Source organism: Herpailurus yagouaroundi, unplaced genomic scaffold (assembly GCF_014898765.1).
Source record: "Herpailurus yagouaroundi ecotype Mexico unplaced genomic scaffold, PumYag 203, whole genome shotgun sequence".
NCBI lineage: Eukaryota > Metazoa > Chordata > Mammalia > Carnivora > Felidae > Herpailurus > Herpailurus yagouaroundi.
Genome location: NW_024412434.1, coordinates 32,618,868 through 32,643,564, shown reverse-complemented (window position 1 = coordinate 32,643,564; position 24,697 = coordinate 32,618,868).

The following is a 24,697-nucleotide window of genomic DNA, read 5'->3' as shown; positions in this document are numbered from 1 at the left end:
ATTTTATTTTATTTTATTTTATTTTATTTTATTTTATTTTATTTTATATTTTATTTTATTTTATATTTTATTTTATTTTATTTTATTTTATTTTTAATTTTATTTTATTTTTAATTTTATTTTATTTTATTTTATATTTTATTTTATTTTATTTATATGAAATTTATTGTCAAATTGGTTTCCATACAACACCCAGTGCTCATCCCAACTGGTGTCCTCCTCAATGCCCATCACCCACTTTCCCCTCTCCCCCGCCCCCCATCAACTCTCAGTTTGTTTTCTGTATTTAAGAGTCTCTTATGGTTTGGCTCCTTCCCTCTCTGTAACTTTTTTCTCCCCCTTCCCTTCCCCCCAGTCTTCTGTTAAGTTTCTCAAGATCCCACATAAGAGTGAAAACATATGGTATCTGTCCTTCTCTGTATGACTTATTTCACTTAGCATAATACCCTCCAGTTCCATCCACATTGCTGCAAATGGCCATATAACATTCTTTCTCATTGCCAAGTAGTAAGTATTCCATTGTGTATATAAACCACAATTTCTTTATCCGTTCATCAGTTGATGGACATTTAGGTTCTTTCCATAATTTGGCTATTGTTGAAAGTGCTGCTATAAACATTGGGGTACAAGTGGCCCTGTGCATCAGCACTCCTGTATCCCTTGGGTAAATTCCTAGCAGTGCTATTGCTGGGTCATAGGGTAGATCTATTTTTAATTTTTTGAGGCATCTCCACACTGTTTTCCAGAGCGGCTGCACCAGTTTGCATTCCCACCAACAGTGCAAGAGGGTTCCCGTTTCTCCACATCTTCTCCAGCATCTATAGTCTCCCGATTTGTTCATTTTGGCCGCTCTGACCGGTGTGAGCCTCATTTTAGAAAGACTTGTAGTTCTAAAGCCGTAATTCAGTCGTGAGATAGTGACTTCCTCAGTGCGCGCCCTCGACCCAGACCCTGTGTGGTTCTCCCACTCGGCATCCCGTCCGCACAGAGACCTGCAGGCCGACCCAGAGACCCAGCTATTGTGGAAACAATACACTTTCCTCGTCACACTTAAACCGTGTCTCATTTATTGCCAGCTGATTGATGCCTCCCTCACTTTTATATCTCTGCCAGTTTCCTGAAATTCAATTGAAATCAGTGTGCGCCCTTCTGTGTGGAGTGGTGGCTATTTATTAGGGACAGACGATGCCTATGGAAAACCACATAAACCAGTCTCTTGATGTGCACTCTTCACTGTTAGCAGCATCTTGACGATGGAAAGGGCACAAAGGCTGAAAGAGAATCATGGAGTCAGAGTTCCAACGCTTGCTGGGACGTCAGCTCTGTGTAATAAGGTTACCTAGTTGTTTAGAGGCAGATTAAGAACATGACCCCTGGCAGGGGACCCTACAGGCATCATAATTTTCCTCCAAGAGTTTACAATGGTCTGGGGAAGACATGGCAAGAAGGCTATCTGGTGGGAGTCTGAACTCAGGTTGTAGGATGCTTTTTCCAACCTGCTCTAGAAAGTATGTACTCCAAAAGGTTACCTAAGGCAATGATTCATTCATTCTTCATCTGTGTATGTTATACTTGTAAACTTGTATAAAACTCTATATGTGTCTCCCTATATAAGAGCAAAGATTGAAGAAAGATGTAACCCGACAATGGAACATTATTCGGGTCTAAAAAGAAGTGAGCCACCAGCCATGAAGAGACATGAGGGAATCTTGAGTGCATATTACTAAGTAAAACACGCCAATCTGAAAATCACTGTACGATTTCAACTTCATGATACTCTGGAAAGGGCAGAACTATGAACACGGTAAAAGATCAGGTGTTGGGGGAGGAAGGGTGGATGCCGGAGCACAGAGGGTTTTTGGGGCAGTGGAACTGCAGGAGGAAGTAACCTCGATGACATTGGAGTGTGTATTCCTCTTGCTAGATGCTGAAGTCCTTGTGGGTCCTGCAGAGACTTCCTGATCTACCCAGGGGCCATCCACTCTGCCTCAGTGTTTCTCTACTGTTTTCACCACAGCAAACCTGCAGAACAGACACTCCCACCCTGTGGGTCTGGGGGTTGAGCCCTGAGCACCTCCCGGTTAAGAAACACTTGAGGTCACGTGTTGACCTGCGACTAGTATCCCTGCTTTGTCATTGCTTGTAGGCCATTAGCCACACTTGCCTCCAGTCTCTCGGGCTCTCTCTCAGAGGCAGCGACTCTTGCCATGTTTTCTGCGTAAAACTGGGTGCCTGCTACATGCCTCCAAACAAGTGTGTCTTTTTTTTAAGTGTTTGATTAGACACTAGACGCACTGCCCCACACCGTGCACCTTTGCTTTGTGTTACTTTATTGAGCGATACTCTGTGGCTGTCAGTTCTTGTGACACGAGAGAATCTTGTGCACGGCACGAGATTCACACACGTGCCATCGTTTGTCCAACCGGCATCCCAGTGATGGGCATCAGTGTTGTCTCTGATTTGTGTTTACCCCAGACAGTGCAGGGGCACATGCCATTACCCATACTTCTGTGGGCGTTTGGGAGGCCATTTATGCTGGAGAGAGTTTGAGATGGCCGGTTGCAGACTTGACTCCAGACGTTGTTCGATTTGGGCCCCAGTGGTGCATGAGCACACGTCCTTCCTGCCTCTGTAAGACCTGCGGGTCCTCTGTGCCCTGCAGCAGACACATCCTCCTCATCCCGCAGAAGACCATCGTAGACCACCCCTCACCTCCGACTTCCAATAAATGGGGGATGTTCTGTTTGTTGCTCCTTAGGAAGCCATTCCACTTCTTGTATTTTATCTTGGGACACTAGAAGAATCCGGTTGGTATGTTCTGTATTTTGCCCGGAAATACCCTTACTCAGATTCAGAAGTTCATCTGGTATCTTACCCTCGTGTATTACTGCTGGCCACAGCTCTGCGTCTAATACAGGCTATCCCCCAGGCCTTCACAGACGTCTCCGTAGACACCTTTCCACCCTTGCCCGCCTACTGGTCTCAGAGTCACGTGCCCTACTCTTGTTTTCATTGTGCCCCCATTTCCAAGTACAAAATAATTTTTCAGTTATCTGCTGCCGTGCGACAAGCCTTCCCCAAACTTGATGGCTTAAAGCAGCTGTTTCTGGGTATTGTGCACCATTCCTTGGGTTGGCTGGAGTCCGTTGGTGGCTCTTTCTGGGGCTGTCACGGTTGCAGTGAGATGGTAGCCGGGGCGAGAGGACTCTGAGGTCAGAGTGATCGCATTTCCAAGACAGCTTGGATTGGACAAATGAACCGAGCTGTCAGCTGAAGCTCAGTCCCTTGAGATGGCCTGGCTTCTCCTGCCGCGGCCTCTGGCTTCCAAGAGGGTCGTCCCAAGATTGGGCTTTCCTGGTGGCAGGAGGCAGGAACTTTCAGGCAAGTTAGAGCTGGAGCTACGTCTCTGATGTTCCAGTTGTGAAACCAGCTCAGGACTCGAGCAGACGAAAGGAGATGAAGAAGTGACCTCTCGCTCTTCATGGAAACGGAAAAAGCATGTGAACTGGGAACATCATTCCTTTGTTCTTGGAAAACGCAGCTGCTGGGGCTGGGGTGGTTCATGGCAGCAGGTGCATGGCAAGGGGCTGCTGGGACAAGGGTTCCTCCCCCTTTGGTCCCTCTTGGAACTGAGGCTGAGGAATAGTGCCTGCTGAATTATAACATGCGTGTGGAGCTGCTCTGGGAGCCTGGCAGAAAGCTGTGGCTGGGGTGTGCTCAGTGCCTTCACCCTGTGGACCTCGTTTCCAGAGCACAGTCTTTTGCCTCTGAATTCTACCACCTGGCCTTCTCCTGAACTCAGATAATAATTGTTGCGCAGCGAGTAAAGGAGCCATGATGATGGCATTCCAGTTGGGGAAGAGGCTGAACACCCGTGAATGTGATCATCTCTGATGATGAAATTTGCTACAGAAAAACCATTCAAGAGAGAATTGGAAATTGAGACGCATGACGCTCCGTGCAGACCTGTCTGAAGATGTGGCCTTTGAGGTCAGATCAAGAAAAAGCAACAAGGTGTGAGATTTGAGAAGAAATCCCAGATGTGAGATCCAGGGAAGAGATTGCAAGTGTGAGAGGTGAGGAGAGATTCTGGATGGAGGGCCAGTGAAAGCACCTGAGGCAGAATGTGCTCACAAACAAAGATATCACTGCGGTGTGGAAACAACGAAATATCCTCCAAGAGGGGCAAAAACACATGTCTGTTCTTATAATGGAATACTCTGCAGTCACCAAAAAAGGACAAAGAACAGGTACTGACATAGAATAACTCAAAAAGTCGTAATAGTGTATATGGTGTGAAGGAATCAGGTAAAAAAGGAAATCATACACACACACATACATGTACATGGGCGCGCGCGCGCGCACACACACACACACACACACACACACAACACACTTCTAACCTCTGCTGACTGAGGGCTGAGTCCACTAAATGTGGACTCAGATACGGATTGTTCAGCCGGGTGGCTCCTGGCCTCATCTGATCTGCCATATTGGCTATGTTTTCATTTACCTCGGTGATTAATTTACCAAGTCTGCAACTGTTAGTGAGGTTATTTCCAGTAAGAAGTGCTACTCCACGATATGTTGTTGTGCCCTAGCTAACCATAAGCCTTGCTCCAGGGAAAGCAAAGGAAAAACGGAGCATTGGAGAGATGTGATTTCAAATGTACCACATCAGAAAGCATGACCAGAGTGAACTCATTTTATAATTACATGGGTAAACCAAACACAGAGTGGATGGTGTGCAGAAAACATCAAGGTATGTCCCAAATAAGATAAAACATGAACTCACTTTATGTAATCACGAAACCTTTATCTCCTTGCTTTCCTGTTGTGTTTGTTTCTTAGATTCTCCAGACACCTCCAGAACTGGCTTTTTTTTTTTTTTCCTTTTTAATGGAAAAAGGGCATGCTGAAGAATAGAACTTCTTTTCTATTCTGTCTGTTGCAAGTTTTGTATGTCAGCTGAGAATTCTCCCCAGCTCCCTGGAAATGTAATCAGCCATCGTAAGACAGAAGGTAATATTAGGGTTTTGTAGGCCAATTGGATGGGGTAGAAATAATGTTTGGTAGAGTTAGTGACCAAGTATTATGACTATACATAACTTAGGAAAAAAGGGAAATATTTGAAGAAGAAATTCCAAATAATGAGTGTGACAAAACACGGAGATAAATATTGTCCATGTTAGTGTACTTCAGTTGTCATAATACATTGGAGCACTTTTTTTTTCCACAATGATTTTATTTTATTTTTTCCAATATATGAAGTTTATTGTCAAATTGGTTTCCATACAACACCCAGTGCTCATCCCAAAAGATGCCCTCCTCGATACCCATCACCCACCCTCCCCTCCCTCCCACCCCCCCATCAACCCTCAGTTCTCAGTTTTTAAGAGTCTCTTATGCTTTGGCTCTCTTCCACTCTAACCTCTTTTTTTTTTTCCTTCCCCTCCCCCATGGGTTTCTGTTAAGTTTCTCAGGATCCACATAAGAGTGAAACCATATGGTATCTGTCTTTCTTTGTATGGCTTATTTCACTTAGCATCACACTCTCCAGTTCCATCCATGTTGCTACAAAGGGCCATATTTCATTTTTTCTCATTGCCACATAGTACTCCATTGTGTAAATAAACCACAATTTCTTTATCCATTCATCAGTTGATGGACGTTTAGGCTCTTTCCATAATTTCGCTATTGTTGAGAGTGCTGCTATAAACATTGGGGTACAAGTGGCCCTGTGCATCAGCACTCCTGTATCCCTTGGGTAAATTCCTAGCAGTGCTATTGCTGGGTCATAGGGTAGATCTATTTTTAATTTTTTGAGGCATCTCCACACTGTTTTCCAGAGTGGCTGCACCAATTTGCATTCCCACCAACAGTGCAAGAGGGTTCCCATTTCTCCACATCCTCTCCAGCATCTCTAGTCTCCTGATTAGTTCATTTTAGCCACTCTGACTGGCGTGAGGTGGTATCTGAGTGTGTTTTGATTTGTATTTCCCTGATGAGGAGCGACGTTGAGCATCTTTTCACGTGCCTGTTGGCCATCTGGATGTGTTCTTTAGAGAAGTGTCTATTCATGTCTTCTGCCTATTTCTTCACTGGATTATTTGTTTTTCGGGTGTGGAGTTTGGTGAGCTCTTTATAGATTTTGGATACTAGCCCTTTGTCCGATATGTCATTTGCAAATATCTTTTCCCATTCCGTTGGTTGCCTTTTAGTTTTGTTGGTTGTTTCCTTTGCTGTGCAGAAGCTTTTTATCTTCATAAGGTCCCAGTAGTTCATTTTTGCTTTTAATTCCCTTGCCTTTGGGGATGTGTCGAGTAAGAGATTGCTACGGCTGAGGTCAGAGAGGTCTTTTCCTGCTTTCTCCTCTAAGGTTTTGATGGTTTCCTGTCTCACATTCAGGTCCTTTATCCATTTTGAGTTTACTTTTGTGAATGGTGTGAGAAAATTGGTCTAGTTTCAACCTTCTGCATGTTGCTGTCCAGTTCTCCCAGCACCATTTGTTAGAGACTGTCTTTTTTCCATTGGATATTCTTTCCTGCTTTGTCAAAGATGAGTTGGCCATACGTTTGTGGGTCTAGTTCTGGGGTTTCTATTCTATTCCATTGGTCTATGTGTCTGTTTTTGTGCCAATACCATGCTGTCTTGATGATTACAGCATTGTAGTAGAAGCTAAAGTCTGGGATTGTGATGCCTCGTGCTTTGGTCTTTTTCGTCAAAATTACTTTGGCTATTCGGGGCCTTTTGTGGTTCCATATGAATTTTAGGATTGCTTGTTCTAGTTTCGAGAAGAATGCTGGTGCAATTTTGATTGGGATTGCATTGAATGTGTAGATAGCTTTGGGTAGTATTGGCATTTTGACTATATTTATCTTCCAATCCATGAGCACGGAATGTTTTTCCATTTCTTTATATCTTCTTCAATTTCCTTCATAAGCTTTCTATAGTTTTCAGCATGCAGATCTTTTACATCTTTGGTTAGATTTATTCCTAGGTATTTTATGCTTCTTGGTGCAATTGTGAATGGGATCAGTTTCTTTGTCTTTCTGTTGCTTCATTATTAGTGTATAAGAATGCAACTGATTTCTGTATGTTGATTTTGTATCCTGCAACTTTGCTAAATTCATGTATCAGTTCTAGCAGACTTCTGGTGGAGTCTATCGGATTTTCCATGTATAATATTATGTCATCTGCAAAAAGTGAAAGCTTAACTTCATCTTTGCCAATTTTGATGCCTTTGATTTCCCTTTGTTGTCTGATTGCTGATGCTAGAACTTCCAGCACTATGTTAAACAACAGCAGTGAGAGTGGACATCCCTGTCGTGTTCCTGATCTCAGGGAAAAAGCTCTCAGTTTTTCCCCATTGAGGATGATGTTAGCTGTGGGCTTTTCATAAATGGCTTTTATGATCTTTAAGTATGTTCCTTCTATCCCAACTTTCTTGAGGGTTTTTATTAAGAAAGTTGCTGAATTTTGTCAAAGGCCTTTTCTTCATCGATTGACAGGATCATATGGTTCTTATCTTTTCTTTTATTAATGTGATGTATCACATTGATTGATTTGCGAATGTTGAACCAGCCCTGCATCCCAGGAATGAATTCCACTGGATCATGGTGAATAATTCTTTTAATATGCTGTTGAATTCGATTTGCTAGTATCTTATTGAGAATTTTTGCATCCATATTCATCAGGGATATTGGCCTATAGTTCTCTTTTTTTTACTGGGTCTCTGTCTGGTTTAGGAATCAAAGTAATACTGGCTTCATAGAATGAGTCTGGAAGTTTTCCTTCCCTTTCTATTTTTTGGAATAGCTTGAGAAGGATAGGTATTATCTCTGCTTTAAACGTCTGGTAGAACTCTCCTGGGAAGCCATCTGGTCCTGGACTCTTATTTGTTGGGAGATTTTTGATGACTGATTCAATTTCTTCGCTGGTTATGGGTCTGTTCAAGCTTTCGATTTCCTCCTGATTGACTTTGGAAGCATGTGGGTGTTTAGGAATTTGTCTGTTTCTTCCAGGTTGTCCAGTTTGTTGGCATATAATTTTTCATAGTATTCCCTGATAATTGCTTGTATCTCTGAGGGATTGGTTGTAATAACTCCATTTTCATTCATGATTTTATCTCTTTGGGTCATCTCCCTTTTCTTTTTGAGAAGCCTGGCTAGAGGTTTATCAATTTTATTTTTTCAAAAAACCAACTCTTGGTTTCGCTGATCTGCTCTACAGTTTTTTTTAGATTCTATATTATTTATTTCTGCTCTGATCTTTATTATTTCTCTTCTTCTGCTGGATTTAGGCTGTCTTTTCTGCTTCTGTTTCCTTTAGATGTGCTGTTAGATTTTGTATTTGGGATTTTTCTTGTTTCTTGAGATAGGCCTGGATTGCAATGTATTTTCCTCTCAGGACTGCCTTCGCTGCATCCCGAAGCGTTTGGATTGTTGTATTTTCATTTTCATTTGTTTCCATATATTTTTTTTTAAATTTTTTTTTCAACATTTATTTATTTTTGGGACAGAGAGAGACACAGCATGAACGGGGGAGGGGCAGAGAGAGAGGGAGACACAGAATCAGAAACAGGCTCCAGGCTCTGAGCCATCAGCCCAGGGCCCGACGCGGGGCTCGAACCCACGGACCCCGAGATCGTGACCTGGCTGAAGTCGGACACTTAACCAACTGCGCCACCCAGGCGCCCCATGTTTCCATATATTTTTAAATTTATTCTCTGTAAATTTTAAATTTATTCTCTCTCTTTAAATAAAAATTTAAATAAATTTTTAAATTTATTGCCTGGTTGACCCATTCATTCTTTAGTAGGGTGTTCTTTAACCTCCATGCTTTTGGAGGTTTTCCAGACTTTTTCCTGTGGTTGATTTCAAGCTTCATCGCATTGTGGTCTGAAAGTATGCATGGTATGATCTCAATTCTTGTATACTTATGAAGGGCTGTTTTGTGACCCAGTATGTGATCTATCTTGGAGAATGTTCCATGTGCACTCGAGAAAAAAGTATATTCTGTTGCTTTGGGATGCAGAATTCTAAATATATCTGTCAAGTCCATCTGATCCACATTGGAACACTTTTAATTCGTGATTCATAGTGAACTTTTCTTAACTCACAAACAACAGTTTTTTATGTATAGAGTATTCTTTCTCGGATTGAGCCTTACTTCCTTCACCTGTTCCCCTTTGTTAGGATTTATAGGTGCCTTCTCTAAGTAAGATTTTTAAGGGAGTAGTATTTGGATATTAACCAATGTATGTGCATCGGTCACTGTAGTTTTGTTGGTTTTATTGCCTCAACCCTATTCCAGTCAGAGGTAGGAAGGGAATCCCTATCCCTAGCAAGACAACAAAAGAGAGAAGGATCAATAGTAAGCTTTTGAGTGTCAGAGTTGAATTTCCAAACCTCCAGAAGAGATAATAGAGAAATAGCTGAGTCTCAAAATTTCAAAATCCCGAGTTTTAATTCTCAATGTCAAAGTTGTGTCATCACCACTACAAGCACAGTGGGTCAAATGTCTACCAAAGATAACCATGTGGTTCCCCATGCTGGGACTAAATAAAGGAATTAGGAGCTGGCATCGGGGTTTGCCCCACCTGACATTGTAGCTTGTACGATTTGTACACATTTAAAAATCATTGCACCCTGTCTATAATTATTGTGCTTTAATAAATTCTTGGAAGTAGAACTCAAGGCCCAAGGCGTCTGATGGAGTGGACACATATTCATCAGGACACAGCGTCTGTGTGTCACAAGCCCATGGAAGTGCTTTGGGAGTGAAAGTGGTGAATTCAGCGGTCACCACACTCCTTGTTTACGTGGTTGTTGTAATTGCTATGTTACCTGCATTTCAGCGCTTATCTCTATCGAGAGAAAGAACTAGAAGCATCAGACAGCACAGAGATTCTTTAGGAGGTGGACACCCGCGACCGAGCAGGTGGTGACACCAGGGAGGACAGTGCGCACAGACGTCTGTGGACTCTTGGGGTTATGAAGTGTGTGCGAGGACACAGAGGGTCTGACGAGAGGTGCTGTTCCCGACGTGGCTGAATGACACATGCTCCAACAGCGTTTTCTTGTCTGTAAGCCTGTTGTATTCACCCGGGAGGTCTTTCTCTCTCTCTGTGACCATGTGTGTTTGCACACATGTAGCCCGCGCCTTCGTCCCACTGGGCACGCGCACGAGTCCTGTCACAGACATTGTGCTCTTACTGCGTATTTGCTCTTTAACTGTCCATCAGAGTCTCGGTTTCATTTGCTGGCTTTAAAGCCTGTCACCAAACCAGCAAATGGCAAACACTAGGTGTTCATTAAGTACTATAAATGACTGAATGAATGATAAAGTCACTAATTATTTATTAAACACAAATACGTGAATGAATGATAAATTAATTACTCATTTAGTGCAACTGGTGTATAATTGCTTTGTGCTGGTCTCTGGATGTGGTCGAGTGGCCAACACAAGCAATAATCATATTAAAATAGATCAGAATTTATTTTCCAAACCACGTGGAATCACGGTGGTGTTTTTGTTGTGTTCGTTTCGTTTGCTTTCTCGAAACATTTAACGAAAAGTAATACCTCTTATAACATATGCTTATGTCTTGATAGTCAAAAGCGGTTGTATTTCCCGTATGTTTTTCAGCTGATTAGTATCATTCCTTATATTTTTTTAATGTGCATATATGTTGATGCCGTTTTTTGTGGTCCGAAAGAAAGACCCCCGTGTCACTTGATTATTTTGTATTAAATTGAATTTGTGAAGAAAAGGGATTGAATCGCCCGACAGTGACGCAGTTCAGAATGTCCTCATTCTGAGTATTGCTCAGTGTGTGTTCATACGAAAATCCAGCCGGGTTTGATGTGCCGACTTCCCCGGTTTCTTCTTACATATGGAAACGGAATTCAATAATCAGTTTATCGGTTTATTAAACCGTGATATGAGGAGGTATCAGGTTCACCTTCTCAGCAATGCTTCAGTGCTCCCCGCGCTCTCCGTCTTTGGTAAATATAATGCAGAGTCGAAGGGAAGTGAGCCTACAGTGGAATTCGCTCTCCAGAAAGCAATTCAATATCCCCCCCCACTCAGCTGACACGGAGAAAACTCTGAAATCTGGAGAGCGTGTGTGCATGGCCGCTCCTCTTTTCTCCTCCACTCGGGGCGCTTCTGAACACTGCCTTTCCCTTCAGCCGTTTCCATCTTGCCACCGTGTGCCACGTGATGTTTGTCATAGACGGCGGCTTAAAAATACCAGCAGGGTTTTTCTGACAGATACATAACAGGGAGAGCTGTTCATAATCTGAAAGTAAATTGGACCAAGCCTATCGGGTCACATTTGTTTTAATCTGGGCCCCAGAGGATGAGATTAAAAGCAGATTTGTTTATCACAAGCAGAGGACAGTTCTGCTTTTAACTGGGTTGGCTGTTGCACTCTTCTGAGCCGGAGGCCACGGTAATCCGTCGGTGCGCCCCTCCCCACACCCCCGCGGTAAGCCTAGAAAGCCTATGTAATTGTAGTTCCTCCCACCCCCCACCCTGGTTCAAATCACAAGGTCATTAATAAAAACGAGTGCGATCCTTCAATTCTGGAGGGCGACTGACATATCAGATCTCGGGGACGCTCTCCTGCCAGCTGTTTTCCATCTTGGTGATGAATTCATACTCAGGTATTTGTAAGCACTCCTAAGCCAGCACGTTTGTAATCCATTGGTTGTCATACTGACGTTTTTAATGTTGCAACAAATCCACGTGATTCCTCGTGGAGATGCCTCCACGTATGGAATCGGAACAATAAGTCTTGACCGAAGCATCCCGTCGTGGGACGCCATCACCCACAGAGTCACCTTCTTCCTGAAGGCCTGCTTGTGTCTTCCTGGAGCTCAGAAGCCAGGCAGGGCTACTATGAGGCACGGCCGTGTGCTCACCCTTAGACGGCGCCCTGTCAGACTGACTGTCGTTGGCGGTGAGGTCCATGCCTTACATGCTCCCGGCTTCGCGGAAACGGGTTTGCGTGGCCGAGGACACAAGACAGAAAGATGCGCGTTGAGACGATCACCTGGGGAAGCTGCCTGCCTCATGGGAAGACAGGCCCACCCCCCACCGACGGGACCACACGTCTGCATCGTCTGCACCCCAGAGCGGAAGGGAGCCCCCGTGCTCTAAAGAAGTCCTCCCTGCCCGGTACTTTCAAACTCACGTTTCTACTATCACCTGGGTTTTATGGCTTTCACAGGAAGTTTGATCCCCAGCAAGAGGTTGCTGGGCTGCACAGAGTACCCCGATAATCACGCTGTTTGTGAAGGAGGCCGTCGGCTCTGAGGTCGAGAGGACAGGTGGCGGTTTGGTCCAGCGTTTGGGTGTTGAGGGCCTCACTCATCCGTCCTTGGTGTACTCGTCACCAAGTGTGGACCTGGTCCCCGTGGCAGACGGACTCTGAGACGCGCCGGGCGAGACCCTCCGCCGATTGGAATGCCCGCACCTTGAGTGACAGCCCGACCTCCTGGTCACCAACAGAACACTCGCACCAATGGCTGTGTCGCTTGGCACCCCTTTCCGGCTCCCGGCAAGTCTCTCTGTCCCCTCCTCAGCTTCTGTCCCCGATAGAGCAAGTGGCTGTCCCGGAGAGGTCCAGGTGGCAAGGAACCGGGGGCGGCCTTGGGTCCTGAGCCAGCTGGGGACCGACGGACTTCCTCAGTGTAACATCCCACAGGGAGCCACATCTCTGCCTGCAGGCAGACCCACCCTGGCCAGTCTTCGGAGAGGACCCCCCCCCCCCCCCGGGCCCAGTCGGCCCCTTACTGCCGCGCAGGGGACACTGGGGCAAAGCAGGGGTGCGGCCACGGCCGGATCTCTGACCCGCAGGAACTCTGATTCCGGGAACGTGTGCTCTGAGCTGCTTAGAGCTACAGACAGCAGCGTAGTTATTTTACGTTTACAGGCTGCTTCAGCCCTTTCCGCTTGCGGCGGCCCCTCGTTTCTAAGGCAGGAACCCCGGACGCACAGAGTCCGGAGCCGCAGGGCGTGGGTCTGACTCTCCCCTCCCGCTGCCTGCCAGCCGTCCGGTGTTGGGCTCGTCTCCCTGTCTGACTTCGTGTAACTCTGCCCACGTTTACGATGCACGCTGCCTGCCTTGCACTGTTTCCACGGGAGAAGCGGCTTCATGCACGGAAGATGCTTGGAGCCGTGTGTCCGTGTGGCTCCTCCCCTGCGGCACATTAAGCATTAACAGGAGTGGCCTGCGATCCTGCGCGTGGCCCGAGATGTGGGGGAGCCCTGGGTCAGGCTGCTACACACACCTGAGCAGGATGGGGTGCTGGCGGGGGAGGGGAACAGCTTCCTCCCGCACCCACCACGAAGGTGACCTTCCAGAAGCAGTCGAGGAGCCCCGGGAGGCTGTTGGGGAGGTCTCTCGGTCAAGAGATTCCCCAGGAACGGGGCACCCCGGCCTTTGGACATGTCGCGGGTGCCCCTTACCGACAGGCTGAGGAACGGAAGGGGAGCGCTGTGCACTCACCTCTGGTTTCCGACCCCTTTATGCCACGGGAAGGGGGCTCCACGGGTGCCTCTGTCGTCCGGAGTGGCAGGTGTCCCCACAGGTGCAGGTGCACAGGCGGAGTGGCGGCCCTTTTAGCTGTGCATCAGCTTAAGAACACACGCTCTCGTTTCGTGCCCACACTGTCCTCCCGAGGTGCACAGGGCCGTCTTTCCTCACCTTCGCTCGGGCACGGTGGTGGCGGTGGTTCTGACCTTGACCCCAGGCTGCCGCCTCCGTGCAGACAAGCTGGGGGCTCAGCCCGGGCCCTTCTTTACCAAACCAACGGACACAAGCTGTTTTATTTCTTTCGTTCTCTCTGCTTCCATTGTCGGTAACGCCTCGAAGCCGGCTGAGGATTTGGGATTTACAAACCCGGAGGTCAGTCCCGCGTGTGCGGTCGCTCCCTGGACGACTTGGGAAAATCGCCCAGCGAGTCTGGGCCCCATTTCCTCATCCGTGAAGCAGCGATTAATCATTTAGGAGAAGAACGCGGATGCTGCCTATTTCACGGCTTTGAAAACTGCATGTAATTTTACACACGCAGAATCTAACCACGGTGAAAAATATAAAAACGATAATAGTGTTAACATAGCTTCCGAAGTCGACCGCACCACCCGTGCCGGCTGCCGCTGGCCACCGCCTTGTCTCCTTCATCTGACGGCTCGTCCGAGTCAGACTTTCAAAATTTGGGTGCTGGGCGTGGCTCCAGACTTCTGAGAATTTGCTTCTGTCGCCTTGGGTGAGCCCATGCTGCGGAAGGTTTATGACCCCGTAGCCTCTCCTCCTCATACACACGCACACTCGCATCCTTCCCTTGCCACGTCCCCAAGTCGGTTCTATGTCAGGGTTTTGTGAAATCGGTTTGGCTGGTTATGCGAGTGTGACTGTGCGAATTCCACCAACATCGAGTGCGTGCGCTCTTTTCCTGGCATTGCTTTCGTTGGCTTTATGGACCCGTCATGAATTCTCAAGTTTTGAGACGAGCCAACGAAAGAAGAACACTTTCATCAGGGTGGGAATGATCAGCTAATCGTGATTTGCAAGGCTCTTGTCCCGGAGGCGGGCCTCGGTTGGCCTCGGCTGTGGGGGCTGTCCCTTCTCTCTTATCCTCGGCTTTGCACTCTTGCCTCCTGCAGGATCCCAGGCTGGCAGGATCCAGTGCCTTCCTTCCTGTTGATGCACTGTCCGGCTTTTGACCCACATTTGCCTCCCGAGGACAAACAAGTGGGACACAATCGATACCTCGTACGCATAAAACTCAACTTCCTTCTGTGTGACTTACGCTGACAAACCGGTGATGGAGCGCGGATTTGCCGCACGTCCTGATCTAATCACAGACGCTAGCTTGAGTTTGTTCCTAGTTTTCTGGACGGACACGTCTAGCTTGAGAATAACTTGCCCTCCAAATTTGGAAAACATTTCTGCATCTTCCCCCTAGATGGTAGCCTGGTAAGAGGTACGTGTTATCCTTATCCTAGTTTCTTCACGTGTGAACTTTTCTCCCCCTTCATTCCTAGCGTGGAGATTTAATGGCAATATCCTTGATTTAAGGCGTGTTAAATTTATTTGTCTCAGTAAATTTACTTTGAAAATCCATATATTCTATTTTTTAAACATTGTAAAATGTTTGTTTATTCTCGAGAGAGAGACAGAGAGAGAGCGCGCGCGCGTGCACGAGCAGGGGAGGGGCAGAGAGAGAGAGGGAGACACAGAATCCGAAGCAGGCTCCAGGCTCCGAGCTGTCAGCCTAGAGCCCGACGCGGGGCTCGAACTCATAGACCGTGAGATCATGACCTGAGCCGAAGTTGGTCGCTTAACCGACTGAGCCACCCAGGCGCCCCCAAATATTCTATTTTTAAAATTATTTTTCTCTGGTTTCACTGCAGACTTGCGTCCCTTTCTTTTCTGTTTTCTCTTTTGTCAATTATTATTGGTTGGATTTCCCGGAGTCATTGAATAGATCTTTTCCTTCTAAATAGAGTTGTGACATCTGCTTGGTATTTCATTAACGGTTTGTTCTGTGTTGTGAAGTTTCCCTCAGCTCTGCCTTCCACATCCTGTACTTACTTTTTGAAATTCCCGCTAACATATTTTTAACTTCCAACCGTTTTTGTTTGTTCCTCAATCATAGTGTCCTGTTTTGGTTCTGAAACTATCAATGATTTTTTGAAATATACTTTTGTAGTCTACATTAATTGCCCCTTTACTCCAATTTTCATTCTTCTCTCTCTTTTTTTAAAATTTGGATCTCTGTCTTTCTTCGAAATTTTCCTACAAAGCATGATGATCCATAACCGCTCATTCATGCTTGAGAGATAAATGTGAAATTACTTGTTTTTTTTTTTTTAAATTTTATTTTTGAGAGACAGACAGAGAGACAGAGAGAGAACATGAACAGAGCAGGGGCAGAGAGAGAGGGAAACACAGAATCTGAAGCAGGCTCAGGCCCGGAGCTGTCAGACCCCGACGTGGGGCTCGAACTCACAAACCACGAAATCATGACCTGAGCCGAAGTCGGACACTCAACCCACCCAGCCACCCATGTGCCCCGAGAAATGTGAAATTAGACGTCACAGTGCACTGTGATGAAGAGCTGAAGCGTATGCATTTCCTGCTTTGGAATTTTAAAAGTTTCTTTGGAGGCTGGGAAATCACACACTTTACGGATTAAGGAGAATGTCTGTTTTGTTGCGTGTTGAGAACAAGGAGTACTTTGGGTCCTGGGTTGTGGCAGAGCCCATTGTGGGTGGGTGGGTATGTTGTGCCAGTGTCCCCACACATCAGGGCACCTGGCTAATACTTTATTTATGTATTTATTTATAAAAAATTTTTTTTAACGTTTATTTATTTTTGAGACAGAGAGAGACAGAGCATGAACGGGGGAGGGTAAGAGAGAGAGGGAGGCACAGAATCGGAAGCAGGCTCCAGGCTCCGAGCTGTCAGCACAGAGCCCGACACAGGGCTCGAACTCACAGACCGCGAGATCATGACCTGAACCGAAGTTGGACGCTTAACTGACTGAGCCACCCAGGCACCCTGCACCTGGCTAATACTTTAAATCAAACAACTAGCTGTCCCTTCACCCATCGGGTGCAGGGTACTCACTTTTCAGCGGAGTATGTTTGTTGTAAGGCAGTAATGCTGGGAAGCACAGTTCTCAAGGTGGAAATTCTAGCCTGTTCCTCAGGAAGAGGGAAGCAGGAGCAGACACAGGATGAAGAATGTGCCACCTGTTTGTAAACGTTTGGCCGTCCATGTGTGTGGACGTTCAGGATGTGCCCAACATTGCGCCCAGCACATTACAGTCATTAAAGTGTTTAATTTTTACAAACTCATTACATAACATTCTAATTTTACAGATGAGAAAGTAGGCTTATTGGAGATAATTTGTTGGAAGTCATACATCCAGTTAAGTGGAAGAATAAAGATTTGAACACAAATCTTAATTAATCTCTCTGTTCCTCTGCCTTTCTACAAGTCAGTATAATTATTTATGATTCCAAGTACATTTCAAACACCTTCCAGACCTTCCTGGTCATCACTGAGCAGAAAGGATCAGTATCGTTATAATCATCATTTTATTGCCAATTATTCGTAAATTCTGAATTCTGTAAAATAGAACTCGTTTTGTAAAGAAGGGAAGAGATGGCATAAATTGCATTTTGTGGAAGTTAAACATTTTTCTTTTCTTGAGTCACTTTACCCACCATCCAATTTCTCTATTCTGTTCTTAGAGTAAATACTTACTTTCAATATGTTTTTTCTTAGGTTAAAATTCTGGTAAATTTTGGAAACTGCTATGTAACAAAAACTTAGAGAAGGATGAAGTCAGAACTGTATTCATAGATTGTAAAGTGTCAGGTCAGATGATTTTTTTTGTATCCGACGTTTCTGTTTTGGGGAAAAAAAAGTTTTTATTTTTATTATTGGTTAATGGTCCCAAACAATAAGCTCTCTCAGATGAAGCTTTAGCTGTATTTGGAGAAGCAGTGGTCAGAAAGAAATTCAGAATCACTATCAATCAATCAGTTGTGATTACTTCTCCTAAGATTTACACTGCTTCTAATGTGGTTGATGACAGTGTTTAGTGTGGCGAAGAAAGTAAGGAATCTTATCAGTGTTCTTGGAGTTTTAGAAATATTATAATACCTTTATAACAGCATTTATTTTCAATAAAAAATCTATGCGTTGTCCTTTGTATATGTCATATTTTCCTTTTTTTTAAAGTTTTCAAAAAATGCTTATTATTTATTTTTGAGAGAGAGAGAGACAGACAGAGCGTGATCATGGGAGGGGTAGAGGGAGAGGGAGACACAGAATCCGAAGCAGGCTCCAGGCTCTGAGCCATCAGCACAGAGCCCGATGCGGGGCTGGAACCCAGGAACTGTGAGATCATGAGCTGAGGTCAGACGCTTACCCGACTGAGCCCCCCAGGCACCCCTGCCAGATTTTCAGTGGAGGCATGTGGCCTCTAATGGGAATCCATGTTAGGGTTCAAGTCTGCTTTGTCAGCCAGTAGAGATGTAAGCTGGAGAAATTGATCACAATGTTTGTGTCTCCCTTTCCTCAGGTATTAAATGAAGGATCCTGGTGAAATTGCTATAGAAAGTAAAGAAGGAGTATTGAGAGGATAAAGGATGATGTCAATCAAATCACTATTCTATGCAATGGTATGACAGTGGTAGTAGTTTCTACAATTAATGTGGAAACACTATAATGCCAAAGCAGTTATGTAGCAAATTCAGGCTAAAAATATCACAAAATGATTATTCATATTTTCCCTTTGCCTTTTACAACATAATCTATTTCACCTGTGTTGCTGTATATCCTTCGTGAGACCCTTCATGAGGTTATGGGAAGCGGATAGCTCACATCTTCCTCCTGAAGTTTACAGTCAGGAAGACTGGACGGTTGGTTGTGTTGCAACACGTATGTGAATTAAAGGCCATGCGTCAGGCAGGCAGAACCCTGTGAACCACACAGCAGGGCTGAGTGGAAACCGTGTGAGGATCTTCCTCTTGCCTCTACTGCTCACAGACGTTTTCCTAAAGCACCTGTGTCCTAACCTACAAGGACTCAGGAAAGCTTAGGGTCATTCTGAGAGCCAGCCCGGGGTTCTAAAGATAAGAAAGTCGTATGTCCAGAGGAATAACAGTACTTACAGTGTCCATGAGAGACAGCGAAGGCATCATGGTCCGGGGAGATGAGCCAGACACAAAATGCAAATAAGGTGTGACTGCACTTATGTGAGATGCATAGAATAAGCAGATTCATGGTCACCAGGGGCTGGCGGGAGTTGGGATGGAAATACTGTTTAATGGGTACAGCGATGTTGTTTTGGGTGGTGAAAACGTCTGGAAATAAAAGGGGCTGGTCATTGCACAGCAGTGTGAATGTCACTAAACACAACCAAGTGTATGCTTAACGTGGTTAAAATGGGAAGTTGTATGTTGCCTGTATTTTTCCACAACAAAAATATTTTTGAAGTGTCTATATGTGGCACTTTCAGATTATTCTTACACAAGTTCAGATATGTATAAGTGAAAACAGGCAGATGGTGAGGAACACTAAAGACAGAAACCCAAATTTGTTGTTTCCGGATAGGAAGTTCATTCCAGATTTTAACTGCTGTCTCTAAAGGAGGAGAATCCTTACATCTCGAAGGAAAAACAGACAAGCAGACTGCACCAGGACATGCTATTCCAAAAGCATATCACAAGGATTTAGATTAATAATAAAGAATGACTAAAAGAATTATCAAAACATAGACGGTTACCTTCTGTGTTACTGGAATACTAATGAAGTATTATATCGGTCTGTGCTATCATATTAACAATTATGGTTCAATAGCATTTATTAAAAATGGCTCATTGAAAGTGCCCTCTACAACCGTCAAATAGAAAGGTAGCAGGTGTGGAGTCTCAGAAGAGAAGAGAAGAAAGTCCTACAGGAAGAGGAGAGTTGGCATTCAAAATGCCTCATTCTCACATTTACTCCTGTTTCCTTCCGGAACCCTGCTAAGACGACAGTAAAGGGCTGTACGATGTGCATCGGCCTACAAAGATCAGAGGAACTGGAGAGGACACAAGACATGTCACAATCTGGAAGGCAGAAAGTCCTGGAAGAGGGCTGGCGGCTGGCCAGCCCATGCCTGTCACAGAGCCCGGGAATGAGGTGCCTTGCGTGAGGGTCAGACGTCCCCGAGAGCAGGAGGGGTGGTGGAAAATCCATAGAAGAAGCATGTGGAGCTCCAGACCCCCTCCCCCATCCGTGCACCAGTGAGTAAGGGTCTCGTCACACCTCGGTGAGTGACTGGAGGTTCTCTGTCTGGTGAGGTCTGGTCCTCAAAGGACATGGACAGCAGACGCAGCTGATTGGGATTGCGACGTCTGCACTCTGAGTCATCGACATGCTGTCCCTGTGGTATAGAGTCTTAAGGTAAGAGCCCCCGAAAGGGTTATGGGGGCCCACGGTCCCTTTCAGGTCGACAGGAAGTCCTGTGAGGATCTTAAGACATTCCTACAGGTCCTTGTTGTCACATATGAGGGGGTCTGAGAGAAGCAGGAGCCCTTGCGTGAGCCCGAGGCAGACAAGAGATGATCCTGAAGACATTTGTGGGTGTGGCTTTTCTGCAATGGGGTGGTTGGAAATCGAGACCTGTGAGGGCCACTCCTTTTTTTTTTTTTTTTTAAGTTTATTTGTTTATTTTGAGAGAGAGAGAGGGCTTGAGCAGGGAGGGGCAGAGAGAGAGGGAGAGAGAATCCCAAGCAGGCTCCGAGCTGTCAGCACAGAACCCAACTCGGGGCTCGATCCCACGAGCCGTGAGATCATGACCTGAGCCAAAATCAAGAGTCAGACGCTGAACTGACTGAGCCACCCAGACACTCCAGGTCGACTTGTTTTTAAACAATTGGAATCAGCTTGGACTGAAAAGGACAGACATGGTAAAGAGAGAATGACAGGGAGGCAATGAGCCCCCAAGGGTTTAATGCAGGAAGGAGGCTGCGAGGGTGACTGGGTGCAAACGTGGACCCTCACAACAGGAAGATGACTCAAGCTGGACCCAAGCAGCGCAGGGAGAGGCCCCAGCGGGGCAGGACCAAGCCCTGATCACGGGTGCACAACATGGCACAGGTGGGGTTGAGTTGCTGCGAGTCGGAGGTGGCCGCGTGGCTCCCAGGCTCCTCCATTCTGGAAGAAGCATCCCAGGTAGCTACAGTACACCTGCTGGACCAGCGGACTGGGCGCAGGGCCTTCAGATCAGGATGACCCAAGCTCAAGATGTGGCTTCTGCTCTGCTGGCTGGACGCTCTTCGGAATCCCTAAGCCACTACTTAAGAAGTATAACTACACACTGAGCTCTCATCCCACACCTGTTAGGATGGCTACTACAAAAAATCAAAAGACACCTAGCGTTGGTGAGGATGTGGAGAAAAGGGAGCCTCGTGCACTGTTGGTGGGAAAATAAACTGTGCAGTCGCCGTGGAGAACAGTGTGGAGGCTCCTCAAAAAGTTATAGAAATACCACTGGATCCAGCTGTTCCACTTCTGGGAATATATCCAAAGCAGATGAGAACACTGCATCGAGGAGGTATTTGCGCCACTGTGTTCACTGAAAGCATTTTTCACAATAGCTAAGACATGGAAACAACCCAAGTGTCCTTCAATGGGTGAATGAAGAAAAAAATTTATATATAATGAAGAAAGAGTATATGTGCACACACAATGGCATATTCTTTGGCCGTTAAATGAGAGCAAGTCCAGGGGTGCCTGGGGGGGCTCAGTGGGTTAACCGTCCAACTCTTGATCTCAGCTCAGGTCTTGATCTCACAGTTCGTGAATTCGAGCCTCACATGGAGCTCCACACTGACAGTGCGGAGCCTGCTTGACATTCTCAGTCCCTCTCTCTGCACTCCACTGCTCATACTCTCTCTCTCTCTCTCTCTCTCTCAAAATAAATAAACATTTTTAAAATTAAAAAACAAGGAGAAGTCCAGCATTTGTGACATCATGGATGGAGCTGGAGAGCATTAAGCTAAGTGAAATAATTCGGACACAGTCCAACACTGTGTGATATCACTTATATGTACAATCTGAACAACTGTACTCCTTGAAGCAGAGAGCAGAATGATGGTTGTGGGGGCTGTGGGGAGGGGGCAGTGGGCAGTGGTGGTCAAAGGGTGGAGACTTCGGTTTGAAGATGAATGGGTTCTGGAGATCTAACATCCAGCATGGCGACTGTAGTTAACGGTACTGCATTACATACTTGGGATTTGCTAAGAGAGTAGAGTTTCGTTGTTCTTGCCGCACACTCAAAAGGTGACGATGTGAGGTGGTGGGTGTGTTAATCACCTTGATCGAAGAGATCATTTCATAATAGGTGTGTGTATGTGTATATATGGACTTGTCCGTGTGTTTGTATATATATACATACATACACACACATATGCATGTGATGTATGTGTTCAGTCATCATCTATACACCTTATAAATTCACCTAGTGCAAGCGAATGCATACGACTTTATATATCTTTCGTACTTCAACAAAGCTGGAGAAATGAGTAAGAGTATGAAAGACGATGTGTACATGCTTGTATCAGTGGTCCTGCCCGGGAGCTGGACTCCGTGTGATGTCGTGTCCAGGTGATTACAGTCCCTCCCCAGTGGAACCTGCCAGTTCCCCGGCTGAGACCCTGGACATCATGGTGCAGAGAGGACCTGTCCCCAGCCCCACAGCACCCTTCCCAAATTTCTGACCCTATTGTGTACTCTAAGCATAATGATATTTTGACGTTTTACCACGTTTGGGATGATACCGTTGCTTTAGTACATTTGGGGTGATCTGTGGCATAGTGGTAGTGATTTGGGCACCTCGAAAGAGTATGGACCCAAGTGGAATTCATCAGCACTGGAAGGAGGACACTCTAATGCCGTGGTAATTGACGGGGAACGCTATCTTCAACAAAAATTCTGCATCTAGCCAAACTACCACAACTTATAAAGAAACAAAGAGCTTTTGAAATACTCTGGGACCAAAACATTTGTCATCATTTGTCATCAAAGGATGAGAAACATCAAGGATGATTCATCAAACAGGGGAACAAATAAAGATGGGGAGATAAATGAGATTGAGGAGGAAGGAGATTCAGTGTTGATGAATCAACAGGGATAATTTGTGGGTAGTGAACGGGGTCCCAGAATGTAGCTTTGCCGTAGGCATTGGTAGCTAGTAGGACACCAGCCTGGAAGATTCCCCAGGAGGGATGTTTTCCGTTAAAAATGGATCCATATATAACCTCAAGTGCTGGAATGTGTAACAGAGTGGTTTAAACAGTTCTCATGGAGAGTTGGGAGATTAATTTGTGATATCCTTTAACAATAACAGTAAATATACCTACCATACCAGTACTGCCCCTCCCCCCAAAAAGCACAATGTTTAACACGGGGGGGGCGGGGAACGAAGTTGTTAAATAAAACGTGATTAGAATATTTATGTTGTTTATCGCACTCACGTTTAGAGTCATGTTAATAAAAAACTGAAACATAAAACACACTGGCTGGCAGTCATTCGAAAAGCAAGAGACTTCCCCGTGTCTTCAGAAGCAGAGACTCGCGGATCTTGCTTTTCCACTAGAGAAAGTGATGCCTCCGAACAATGGAGCCGGGAGACCCCACGTACCTGGCGTGCCAAGAGAATTACTGTGCAAAATATGCTCGACTTAGCCAACGAAAGAGCGTGAATGCCGGTTGAACTCGCTGCTCCCTGCAGTCTGTTAAGTTGTGCGCGTGTGGGCACGCGTGAACAGAAAAAAGCTGTTCCTGCCAGCATCCCTGTGAAAACAGCCAAGTACCGAACAACTTGTTCTTTTAAATCTGGGGGATGAGTAATTTGGGAAGAGTGTGCTTCCACCATCACGTTCGTGTCGCCGCTGCGGCCAAACCCTGCGGCGGATCTCTGCTTCGCTCCCAGTCGCGCCAGGGTCTTCCCGGTCGCCGACCCGACACAGAGGTCCTGCGCCCCCAGACCCCTCCTCCCGGCGCCTCTCACCTCGTTCCCCGAGAGCCCAGCAGGCACCCGGCTGTCCCCCCCATGTGTCGGGCTGACTGCACCTTGGGGACTCGCTCTGGTTCTCAGTCTCTGCTCGACACGTATTGTTTTCACCGGTCAACTCCGTGAGCAGCATCTCGATGCGTAAACACCACCCCATCGATGTTTCTTGCACGAGGGAAGAAAAAGGATGCTGTTAGTAGGTATGTGGGGTTCGCGCAGAGAAAGGGGGCATGTCACGGACTTTTTTCTCGTTTAAAAAATTTTTCTGTACTGCCCACTTCCCAATCCTGTCCTGCTCCCTTTTCATATTCTGCACACTTTGATACTCATTTTCTTTCTAGATCTCCAAGCTTTAGGTATTGAAACTAAGCTATTTTAAGAATCCTTAAAATAAAATCCTTAACTGGAACCCGACTTGCCAAGTATGGGAAGGACAATCATCAATGTGTTAACTGAAAGAAAAGCTCCCGGATCTCAGAAGAACACCACCGTTCCATAAGACCATGCTTTTCCCAAGAGGATGAGGGCGTGGGGGAGATGTATTCTCTCGTCTTTAGAAAATTTGGAGCAGAAACATCCAAATAGAATGTAGTAGACCAAGTAGGCTAACGTGTCTATGGCAGCGAGTAGGATCCTCTTTTCAGGTATTCAAGAGTTGTGACAGTGGCATCTAGGGGAACTAAGATTTCAAAGATAGAAATTATGTCTGAGTAACTTGATAATTTCTGGCGACTTTCTCCCTTGAGGCATAGTTGATTCTGGTGTGAGTTAATGACGGTGCTTAGCCTGTAATACAGTGAAACTCAATGGCGAAGGAACCTCAGTTAGCCCCAAACTCGGTCAGTTTAAAAGAAAACCGGCTTGGTGTCGGTAGAGAACCACATGTGAAAGTCAGCTAGTGTTTCTAGCTAATGGTTGAATCAAACCTGTGTAGATATGTATGTGTGTGTACGTGTAACTTAAAATATGTATATGCAATTTAAAATACGTGTATATAATATAACGTGTATACATAGTTTAAAATACTTAAAACTACTACTTGAAACTCCTTTATGTTTATTTCATTACCTTTCCTATTAACGGAAAAAAAGGTGTAAAGGCCTTAC